Consider the following 12,267-nt stretch of genomic DNA (forward strand, 5'->3'; position numbering starts at 1 on the left):
GCTGCTGTAAGTGCCTAGTCAAGTACATGCCAAGTGGCACATTGTACTCAATCATTGGTCTAATGAGGGATGAGTACAGCGGGACTATAATTTCCTTGGATCTGGATGCCATACCTTTACATATAAGTTGTGCCACATACAAGGATGTCCTCACCACTGTGGACACATGGCAGTCAAAGTTTAGGCTACTATTCATCTGTGTACCTAGATCTCTCACCTCTGAGTCTACTCTAAGGGGTGTGTTACTGATGTTGTAATTTGCAGGGGTATTTGACTTGCCAAAGTGTATAATAATGTACTTTTTTGCATTTAGTTTTAGGCCACGTTTCTGGCAGCAATTATTTGCCTGATCTTGACCCTCCTGAAGGATATCTACATCACTGGGGGATTCAATGACTGCCTTCAGCTTGCAGTCATCGACAATCTTTGTCATCCAGAGGTCTTTCACATTAGCCTTCACTTCAGAGAAGTATATTCCAAACAGGAGTACTCCCAGTGCTGAGCCCTGTGGCACACCAGTAGTAACTGACCTCTCGCTGGATCTGGATTTACCCACTTTAACCACAGGTGTCCTGTCCATGAGCCAATTGGCTATCCATCTGGTGACATAGGAGTTTATACCCAGTGTTGTGAACTTAAAGGCTTTCAACACCATCCCTCATTCTGGAATTATAGCTAAACTCACTAAACTAGGTATAAATCCCTACATCACAAGATGGGTTGCCAACTGGCTCACTGACAGAACCCACACTGTAAAAGTTGCAGACTCCAAATCTGATCTCAAAGCAGTGACAAGTGGAGTACCACAGGGTTCCATCCTGGGACCTCTCCTGTTTGGTATCTACTTCTCTGAAGTACAGGCTAACACAGAAGGCCTCTGGCTAATGAAGTTCGCAGATGACTGCAAACTAGGAGCCATAGTCAAGTCCCCAAATGATGTGGACATCCTACAGAAGGGCCTCACTGAGACAGATGCCTGGTGTCAGCGCCATGGCCTCAAGCTCAATGCCAAAAAGTGCAGTGTCATCCCCTTTGGTAAAAACTCTGTACCCATGAACTACCACATAGGCAGCAATCTACTTAACACCGAATGCTTGAAAAGAGACCTTGGGACCCAGGTGGACAGTAGTCTCTCCTTTGACAGTCACATCACCATAGTAGTCAGGAAGTCCTTCTACGTGGCACACCTCATCATAAAAGGGTTCTCATCCAGGAAAAAAGAAGTTATTGTTCCCCTCTACTCGTCACTCATTAGACCCATTATAGAGTAAAACGCCCCTTTTGGAATGTACCTCACAAGACATCTGCAGCAGCTGGAAAGGCCACAGATGTACCTCACAAAGAGGATTACTGGCCTCAAACAAATGCCCTACACTGACCGACTCAAAAAACTCCAGCTTTACTCCGTAGCATATCGCCTACTCCGAGGTGATCTCTGCCTAACATATAAAGTTATGTCAAACCCAGAGCTGTTGGACATGCTGCACCTAAAGAAATCCCAATCCCTCCGAGCTACAGGCTCTAGGGACCTAAACCTTGTCACCACAATAAACAGGACATGCTGGAGGGATAGAATCCTGTCCCAGAGACTTCCTATACGCTGGAACAAGCTACCCCTCTATGTCAAACAAAGTTCTTCATTAGCACTCTTCAAGAAAAAGATTGATGAGTGGATGGAAAATAGGAAATACACCCTGGGGATCACTTCTGTGTCTCTGCTGGACAGTGGCACAGGAAAATAGCTTTCTTGGGTGGCGTAAGCTATGAAGCCTTGCTGGCTAGGCTTACGTAGGCCCTTGGGCCGATAGCCTAGTACCTACCTATGAACCTATGAACCTGAGTAGGGAATTGTGTCAAATGCCTTGTGGCATGTACTGCTTTACTCTCATCCATGGCTTTAGTGACTTTCTCAAAGAAATCCACCAGATTTAGTAGGCATGACCTGTCCTTGACAAAGCCGAATTGGGTTGGATCCTATGTCATTACTTATCAGGTCCATGATTATTCTTTCCATGGCCTTACATATAAGACTAGTCAAACTTATGAGTCTGTAATTTTCTGGGTCAGTAGGTGGTCCCCTTTATGCAGAGGGATGACTGTTGCTGTCCTCCACTTCCACTCTATCAGTACAAATTCAGTCCAAAGGCTGTGGCTAAAAGGAGATCCTAATGACTCTGATAAGTCCTGATTTAAGCTGTTTAAGAGGCATCCTGGTGTATTATCAGGCCCCACTGAAGTTGTTTTTAGCTTTAGAAAGCACAGTGGCAACCTGCTCTGTGGTGATAATTGGCAGTAGAGTGGTGGAGGGTATTTCTTGGTGAAGAAGTGGGGGTGATGGGGAGGTGAAATTTGAGCTGAATTTGTTGGCCAGCAGATTTGCTATAGCCTCTGGCTGAGTATAGGAATGCCCTCTACAACTAATTCTGCACATTGCTGGGTGCTGCCCTTAAGATTGTGGACATAACTGAAAAATGTCTTATAGTTATCCTTAGATTTGCAGGCTATTTTTATCTCAAAGTCTGCTTTCAGAGACTTAACTAGATCCCTAATTTACTTGTTTAGACTAATGAGGGACTCATTGCTCTGTTGTGCACATTCCCTCTTTCTTCTCTACGAGATTTTCTTTCTTTTGTTGTACAACCTATTAATATCAGGGGTCCACCAGGGTAGCTTATTTTTGTGGTTTGACCTGGGTTTATTTTGGTCTGGTACTATCGTTTCTCTGCAGTTGTTTATATGGTCATACAGGGCTTTTGTGTATGTCATAGGTTTCTGGATTTGAGGGAGCTTGGAAACTAGCTATACCATCCCTTAATCGGAGGTAATTTACCTTAGAGAAGTTTTTAAAGTGCTGGTGGTTAAATGGGGGGACTAGTTTCACCTTTATTTTAAGGGAGACCACTTTGTGATCTGATCTTACCAGTGAGGACATCACATGGGGGGGGGTGCAACATTGTCCCTTATTTGTGAGTACCAGAGCTATGATATTTGTTCCCCTTGTGAAAGTGTAGGCTAGCTGCTCCAGTGTATTTGAATTTACAAAGTCAAGAAATCTTTTGGCCTGCATGATAGTGGTTGTGTATACCTCCCAATTAATGGAGGGGTAGTTAAAATTACCCATGAGTATGGTATTGCATTTGATGGTGAGTGATTCTAGTAACTTCATGTATGATGGGTTTCCTGGTTCATAGTGGAGGACCTGTAGCCAGCAAGAATATGGTAATGGATTTTTTCCATGGTTAGCTGGACATGGACTGGCTCAAGCTTGTCATATTGTTTGACTATCCTTGAGTGAGCTTATCCCTTATGTAGACAGATACACCTTCACCTTTTTTTCTTTCATCTTCAGTGGGTGGTCAGAATGTATGAAAGGCATTAAAGCCATGCACTGCTGGAGTGCTTTCTATGGCTTTGAACCATTTTTCAGTAACTTCACAGATGTCAGCATGCTACAGGGTAAGAAGAGCTTCAAGGGAGTGCAGTTTCTTGTTGAGGGTCCTATCACTGAGCAGTAACACTTTAGCTTGTCCTGGGTAGCTTTTATTATGTTGGAAGATTTGTCTGTTTGGCAGTACATAAAACGACAGTATAGGAGTGGATAATGTTTGGCCAATATCCAAAAGCCTAGAAGTGACAGGTGAAGACCATTCCTGTCAATGCAGCATGGCCTGTCAACCATGTTCTCAAAGGCTGCCAAGTATTGGACCTCTTTGGAATGCCACCAGTAGCTAAATTGATTGTTACAGACAATCATTTTGTGCTGTTATTGTGGCATCATCCTTGGAGATGGTAGAATGCTGTTCAATGCTAGGCTCATATCTGCCTGTGACATATATTCTGGGAGCTCAATCAAGTCTCTCTTCATATAGTCCAAGGAGGTACATCTCAGGTCATTCACACCCACATAGACTATGACTGAGTTATACTGGTACTTAGGGGTAAGTGACATGAGTGCTTGTATGATCTGGTGAATCCTGACCCTTGACAAGCAACTAACTGTAACTTTCACCTTTTCCAGCCTGGTAAGAGGGACATCAGTGTTTCTCACAATGGAGTCTCCTCTGACCAGAATATTGGGTCGTAGAGTGTTTTGGTAGCTGAGGCACAATAAGATGTGGCTTTATGTGTTGTGATGGGGACTGTCTTGTTTGTGTACATGTGGAGTTTCTGAGAACTGTGCCTGAGAAGCCTTTGAGGTTTGGGTAAGTTATATGTGAGTACCTCTGCATATGTAGATCTGTGTGTGGTCCTTTGCAGGTGCATTTCTTTAAAATATTTACACACTTTTTAGATCATTCTCTACTATTAATACTTTTTTCTTTGATTTTTGTAAAGACTTTGATTCTGTTAAATAGTTTATGTGCTGAAAAGTTAAACCATTTCAAGCTTCTAGTCTTTTTTCAATGAATTAGACATTGGCTTAGTAATCAAATGGTAATGGATAGAACTGCACAATTCAGACAGTGTATGATCTTTACTGATTAATAACATATTTGAAAATATGCAGATAATCTAAAATAGCTGTTTGTTGTTAACTGTAAAGATTTCAATAACTCCTTGAGTATTACATTTACTGTGCTGGAATTCTTGAAGGAGGAACACATACTGAAGACTTAAGTGGCTAAAACATTCCAGTTGCCATCTGGGTTTATGTGGACTCCTTCTTAAATGTATTATGACAGACTGAGTTATAACTAATTTTGTATTCTTGATAAGTGCTAAATGGCACAATGTATGCTTTCAGTAATACTAACAGGTTTGATTTTCAAGAGAAAAGATTTTTTTGACTCCCCTTTAAACCAATCTTTTCAGATCTGTACTAGATTGTGACATCAGTCTAAGGTATCAGACGGGATAAGCAAAGAAAATATAAACTGTTTATTGACATCTTCAAACATTCAGACACTTCTAAAATTATTTTTTGACATCCCATATGCAAACAGAACCCTTTTTACTTAATTTTCAGGCATTCTAAAGCTAACATTCAGTTCCTGGCTAACAGGGAAATTATCTGCCACATTAGTCAGCACAAGGCAATCCAGGTCTATGACAAAGATACCTTATTTTCCTGAGAAGGCATCACATAAACTCTACATTCTGCATACTTTAGTTTCTTTCCCTGTCTAGTCCAATAGTATGATCAGACACGATACCCTGTGTACCTCAGGCTGAAAAGAAATTCAAAAACTTATCTTAAAAGCGGCAAAATGTTAAACTCAGATCATGTTCTTTCCCTATAGAATGATTTATAATCTTATTCTGGTTCACAAACATTTTTACCACAACTACTTAAAGGACTGTTTAAACAGTGCAGTTATGGATCTGTACAGGATTACCAAGAATGTCAAAATTATTTTGGAAAATCAATTCACCTCTCAAGTTAAAAAGGCAAGCTATTGCATATACTTTAAGATACCATTTATCCCTTGTTGACAAAATTAATCCCACTAAGCAAATGGCCTCTTTTCAGGGGAGACCTGGTGTGGTAATTTTACTATGAAGAGAGATTTAGGCCGGGCAGAACTACTTCTCTTTTTAATGATAAGTGCTATGATATATTTTACATTCACATGCTATCAAGAACTCAAATCCATGAGAGCTCTGAAGGATGACATGCTCAGGAGTATAGCACCACCCTGATGTGCACTGAAGTAGCAGCAATCCAGTCATCTGGAGTGGAAATAGAACCCACAGCCTTTTGGGTTTCAACACCAAAGGCAAGTGTGCTACCTGTTGCACCAGTGACACTGGCAACATGCTCTCTCGTTTGATACTGGATCTTTTAAGATTATCCTAAATGATTACAGAGATTATAAACATAGATACACTATGTTAGTCTATCAAAATTGTACGACCTTCAGCTTTCTAGCTAAATTATTTCTTTGACTGTGTTACTGATCAACACCTTGGCAGATTAAACCTTGAAGTTCCATTTAGCAAATCCATTGTTTTAATAAATGCTGTTAATAATTTAATGATCAGCTACAGATGCAAAAAACAACTACTAAGAATAGGCTTTGCTATATTTAAGTAATGTAAGGTAATATTTTACAAAATAAATTACTACAGTTAATTACACATTGCAGCTATGTAGCATATACATACATACATATATATATATATATATATATATATATTACTGTAGACATGCATGGAAATAAAAAAATATTGCAGATGGGCTGCAATTAGTGCTTTGGTAAAAAAAAAAATCTTTCAGTTATACAAATGTATATTCAGAAACACAAACACATAACTCAAACACACATGCTTTCCTTTTGAGACATAACAACATACACACACACAAACACACACACACACACACACACACACACACACACACTTGAATGCATGAGCACATACATATGTGCACACACACACACACACACACACACACTTGAATGCATGAGCACATACATGTGCACACACACACACACACACACACACACACACACACACACACACACACACACACACCTATTTTATTCCACTTCCCATTTTTCTTTCTAGACTAGAGGGTATCTTGCACAGTTCTGAAAACTGTTTGCTTTTGTCAAGTAGCTATGGTTTCTTTGACCCACAGTAATGTAAGCAATTTGCAATAAAGCCTGTATGCTCTCTTGAATTTCTTATGCATTATTACATTAGTGTCCATGTTGATTATAACTAGTATCTGTTGGAAAATCTATACTGCAAGACATTTTATTTCTGAAAAATCAATCAAATTATAATCAGTGAGCCTAGGTGTTGGCAGAGTAGCAGGAAACATGATTAAATCTCAGGAATTAGGAAAAAGGGAACTTAATGAAAGAAAATAAAATACGTGCCTCATGATACATCAAGCTTCAGGAAATATCAGAGAGTTAATCCTCTGACTAGGGAGGAAAGAAAATGAAGACAGACTGCTTTATGATCACACACAGACAGGAGCTGCAACACAGCATGTTCAGCACTGACAGCAGAGTTGGCTTCTTCAGATTGCTGTCAAAACGAAAAGAAGAAATACAGCTAAATGCTCAGACTTAACATTTCTATTTTAATTTCTTGGCAAAGCTTACTGCCACAGCTTCAGTAAAAGCAGTGAAATAATAACAGCATTCCATGTGCCATGTCAAGCTGGTTCATAGAAGATTTTGTCTAAGCAAGACTGACAAGATAGTATTCTTGCAAAGTGCAAAGTTATTAAGAAAAGTAACTTGCATAAAAGCTGATGGTTCTCATTTAAGGCTGCTCATATATGGAGGAGTCAATTTTGTGTTCCAGTCTAAACAGTTCATGTGGGAGGTAGAAGCAGATGAAATCACAGAGAACTACATTATTTATAGTGTAGAAGCGAGAGAGAAAGAACATTGGTGATACTTTAAAGAAGAAAATGTTAGCAGTAAGCCCAGTAAACAGAAAAGAAAAAGGAGAAACAGGAGACGTGACAGGAAAGAATATACAAATGTGACATTGAGTTGTTAACATAATTATGGATCACAATTTTCATTTCAAAGAGCATTTTGATGAAATCACTGAGATCCTTTAAACAAGGCAAATTGCTGCTCAGCAAAAAAAAAAAATCATAATTTCATAACAGAATAAGATTTCCTAAATAACTTCAGAAGAGACAACTTTACCTTCTCTCTCTCCATCTCTGCTTCACGCACAAATATTATTACTATTATCATTTATTTTGAGCATGCAAGTTTTGATTGAGTTGTGAATGACGGCTAACAACTTGCACATGTTCCTTTTCTGCAGATTACGTTCTGATTTTGCATTATTACTGTGGGTGGTACTCCTAATTGTTATGCAATCACATAGGGTACATGCATTGGTTGCACACAAGCACAGGTGAGGTGCAGGTCATAGACATAATCTGCTGTACTTGTGTGCAACTGTTAGAAACCTATTAAGATCTTCATAGGCAAATGAGCAGATAATGGGGTGTAAATGAGAAATGTATGCAAAAGATGCAATGTAACTATAAAAATGAGGTTTTCTTCTCAACTTTTGCAATTCAGAGTTGCTTTTTGGTTTGCTAGTGAGCCATTTGCATCTGTGTAATACATTGCAAATATGTACCTTTTACAGTCACTTTGCAATTACTTAACATGCTTGGATTTGTTGCAAGCCTTACTATGTCCTGCTTTGATCTGCTTGTTCTGCCACTCTTCAGCCTGATGCAATAAGTGCTCACCTAAGAGTAACAGGAGATACAGGCAGTAAATATGCTTGAACTTGAGAACAAGAATTGCTTGATAAATACAAAGTGGACAGGGAGATCATAAGGGATTTGATTAACTTTTATGACCCACAAACTGGTATGACAGGAATGTGTTGCTCTTCCGATTCTTGTGGATACCAAGTGGAAATTTCAGAGACAGACTGCAGACAGAGACGTCATTGATTTCTCTGAATATGTGTCACAGACAGGTATGTGCCTTGCATTGAATAACATTCTACATTCACCAAGGATGTTGCCACAGTATGAACAAAAGATAATTGATTGCAATAACTGGCTTAGTTTCTGGTATCTTTCCAGGGGGGTTCAATATCTGTCAACATGGCAGGACATGGTTAACAGACCACATTGCTTTGCAAAGGATGGTCTGTACATGTCTCCCTTAGGCTTCCAAATATTGGGTATAACTTTATCTACTCCCTTAGAGCCTTTTCCAGCAATGTCAAATTGATAAACCTATCGACATAGCAAATAACACCCAAAGAAACCTAAAGATGTTACTGCTCAAGGCTTAAGATCCAAAACAAGAAATGTCATATCCTAAATGCTCTTCTCACTCTGGAGAATCTAGACGTCTGTGCTGTTACCAAGACAAGGTTTAAATCTGCAGAAAGTACTGCAGCAGTGCAAGGCTTCAGTACCTTCCACACATTTAGATCATCAGTTGCACAGACATGGATACAAGGTGGAGGAGTCTCAATCTATATTAGCAACAAGCATAACTCTGTACTGGTTAAACAGGACAATATCTTGGATTTTATCTACATGCAAATCACCATAGACAAAGTCTAATACCATATCCAAGCATGCTATACGTCACCCTCTGTGTCCCTAGAATCCTATAGCTTGTACCTAGACTTACTGGAGACACTCTCCATTAAACCAAATACCCTATTCATGAGAGACTTTAACTACCCCTTTATAGACTGGGAAAAATACACTGCCTCATACTCACAGGCACAACTCTTCCTGGACTTTATTAACATAAATACCCTTGACCAGGTAGTGCATGCACCCACAAGAGGTTCAAATATACTGAGCCACCAGTATGGGAAAGCACTGCAAGTACCACGTCCTCACTGCTGAGGTTGGACCACAAAGCTGTCGTCTTTGAAATAAAAATCAACTTGGTTACCCCAGCAAACCCTGTAACAGTTAGATACATACTACATTATATTAAACAATAGTTTGTAAAAATTCATTGCCCCTCCCAACCCTGAGTTCACAGCAACCTATGTGGAATTGTTCACAGGGACCCTGTACAACTATATAAATGGCTGTATAAAAGTGGCTGTACCTACTAGAAGTAAGCCCAAAACAAACTCTAAAAACAAACTACACTGGTGGAATCCTAACCTCAATAGGGCATATAACAAAAGGAAAAAAAGTCATGGCTAAAATCGGGAAAAGGAACTTCCATAATGATAAGAGCACTCAAATTAAACTAAACAGGAAACTAAGAGGACTAATTAGGTCCAACAAGGCTAATTATAGGGTCAAGATAGCCTAACAGGCTAAAGACAACCACAAGGTCTTCTACAGCTATGTCAGAAACATCAAAGGCAGCACAAATCAGTTTGCCAAACTGGTAGTCAATGGTGTCACCTTCCCTCAGCAGAGCAATGTAGCAAATTTGCTGCCTGACAAATTCAGGTCAAACTTCATCTCCCCACCTATCCCCATGAAATACCTGCTAGCATAACCTCCTAACTATTTACACATAGGATATCCTGGTAACACTCACAAAAAAACAAAAATAAAGCCTCAGTGGGCCCAAACAATATCCCAGGATGCCTCCTAAATAGCTTGAAACATGACCTATTAGGACCCCTTGAGTCACTTTTTACAGCCTCAAAACAGACTCTATCTCACCAGATTGGAGGACTGCAATGGTTACCCATCTTCACAAGGGTGGAGCATCAACGAACCCAAGAAACTAGTCTAACATGAAAAGTCATGGAATGAATTATCATGGAAATAAAGAGCAAAAACATATGCAACCTTCAGACACTGGACCCAACACAGTTTGTATAGTTTGTATAGTTGACAAACTCGCCCAACTTGGCATAAACCCCTATACAACTCACTGGATTGCCAGCTGGCTCACAGACATGACCAAGAAAGTCAGAATTGGTGATACCATCTCCAGTAAAAGACCAGTCACCAGCAGGGTCCCTCAGGGCTCCCTGCTGAGACTGCTTCTATTCTGCATCTACTTCTCGGAGGTAAAAGCCAATGTCAAGGGCCTTTGGCTGATCAGGTTTGCAGATGACTGTAAATTGGGAGCTATCATTCATTCCCCCATGATGCAAACATCTTTCAAGAGGGTCTAACACAGTTAAGTGACTGGTGCAAAAGTCACAGACTAAAACTCAATGACAAGAAATGTATTATAGTGCCTTCTGGGAAAACGGCCACCCAGGTTAAATAATCCATCAACAAGACACCCCTAACAGTTGACCTGGTAGTCATGATCTGGGAACATACATAGACAGTAATCTGGCCTTTGACCAACACGTGGCAAAGTAGGAAGAAAATCAATCCATGTCTCCTAACTTATAAGTAAGGACATGGAATCCAGGTCCAAGGAAGGCATACTGCCACTTTATTCAGCCCTCATCAGACCTATCATTGAGTATGATGCCCACGTCAGCATGTACCTGACTAGACATATGCAACAGTTGGAATGCCCACAAAAATTCATTGCCAATGGATTACCTTAAAGCCCTGTCTCTGTACTCTCTCTCCTACAGGGTTTTGAGAGGAGATCTATGTCTGGCAAACAAGGCATCCTTGGAGCCATTCATGATGCACATCCACAAAATGAACAGCATCAGAGCCACTAGATCCAAGGATTTAAATTTTACTTATGACATACATAAGACATGTTGGTAGAACAGATATGTGTCTCAGGGGATCCCCATGCCCTGGAACAGGCTCCCCATCCATGTGAAGCACAGTCCTTCCCTAACCCTATTTAACAGTAACCTTGAACAATGGATTGGAAATCAAAAATTCACACCGGGTCTGCTCCCCATGTATCTCAGTGAGAAAGGCAAACAGTAATGCCCAAACTAACATACCCCCCTACATAACCTCTCAAAAATCCCTAACATACCCCCTCCTATAAACTATAAACTCCCATGGTACACAGGGACACAACTGGTTGGGATTGCATGGCTAGGCTTATAAAGGAAATCCCCAAACCAAAACCTCTGCAAGGACGGCAGGTGCATAGGCTCAAACAGCAAAATCAAAAAGAACAAAAACAGCCAGCACTCAGATGAAGCAAATATCTGACTTTAATGTACAAAAACAGATCGGTTTCGGCCCACAGGTCTTTTTCAATGTAAAACACATCAGTACATTCCCCATCTTATATACCATCACATATTGAGATAAATATATCTCATTAAACAATTATTACAAATGTTCATTAAGGCCAGGTGGAAACAATTACCCCCAGTTTTACTATCCAAGACTTCTCTTTTTTATTTCAAATATTATGCCAGCAACTTTTCATTTATGTCCCAAAACACTGTCAATAATAATGAATTTAAACATTGCTGTTTTGGTTATAATAGTATGTTTATACAAGGCATTAGCCAGATATTTATTTCTAATGCTACTCATATGTTCTGAAATACTCAATTTTAGTGGTCTAGACGTTTGCCCTATATAAAAGGCTGTGCAAGAGCAAAATGCACCCGCTCAAAGCACTCCTTCTGTATGGAGAACATCGACATCTGTTTAGTAACTGAAACCTGGTTCAAGGCTCCAGAGAGCACCCCAGCACTACCAGGCTACAACTCATACCACACCTTTCGGCCACAGAACACAGACCGAAACACAAAAGGAGGGGGTGTATCCATATTCATCAAGGATACCTACACCTCCAGGTTAGTGGGGCAGCATGATACCTCTGAGATCATCCATGTGCAACTAACATCGGGAAAATTTGCAAGGCAAATTGTGGCCTCCTACAGATCACCCTCCATGACTCAGGACCACCACTCCACCTTTCTGGAGACACTGGAAAACAT

The sequence above is a fragment of the Protopterus annectens genome, chromosome 1.part1, assembly GCF_019279795.1.
Source record: "Protopterus annectens isolate FY-2018-M chromosome 1.part1, PAN1.0, whole genome shotgun sequence".
NCBI lineage: Eukaryota > Metazoa > Chordata > Ceratodontiformes > Protopteridae > Protopterus > Protopterus annectens.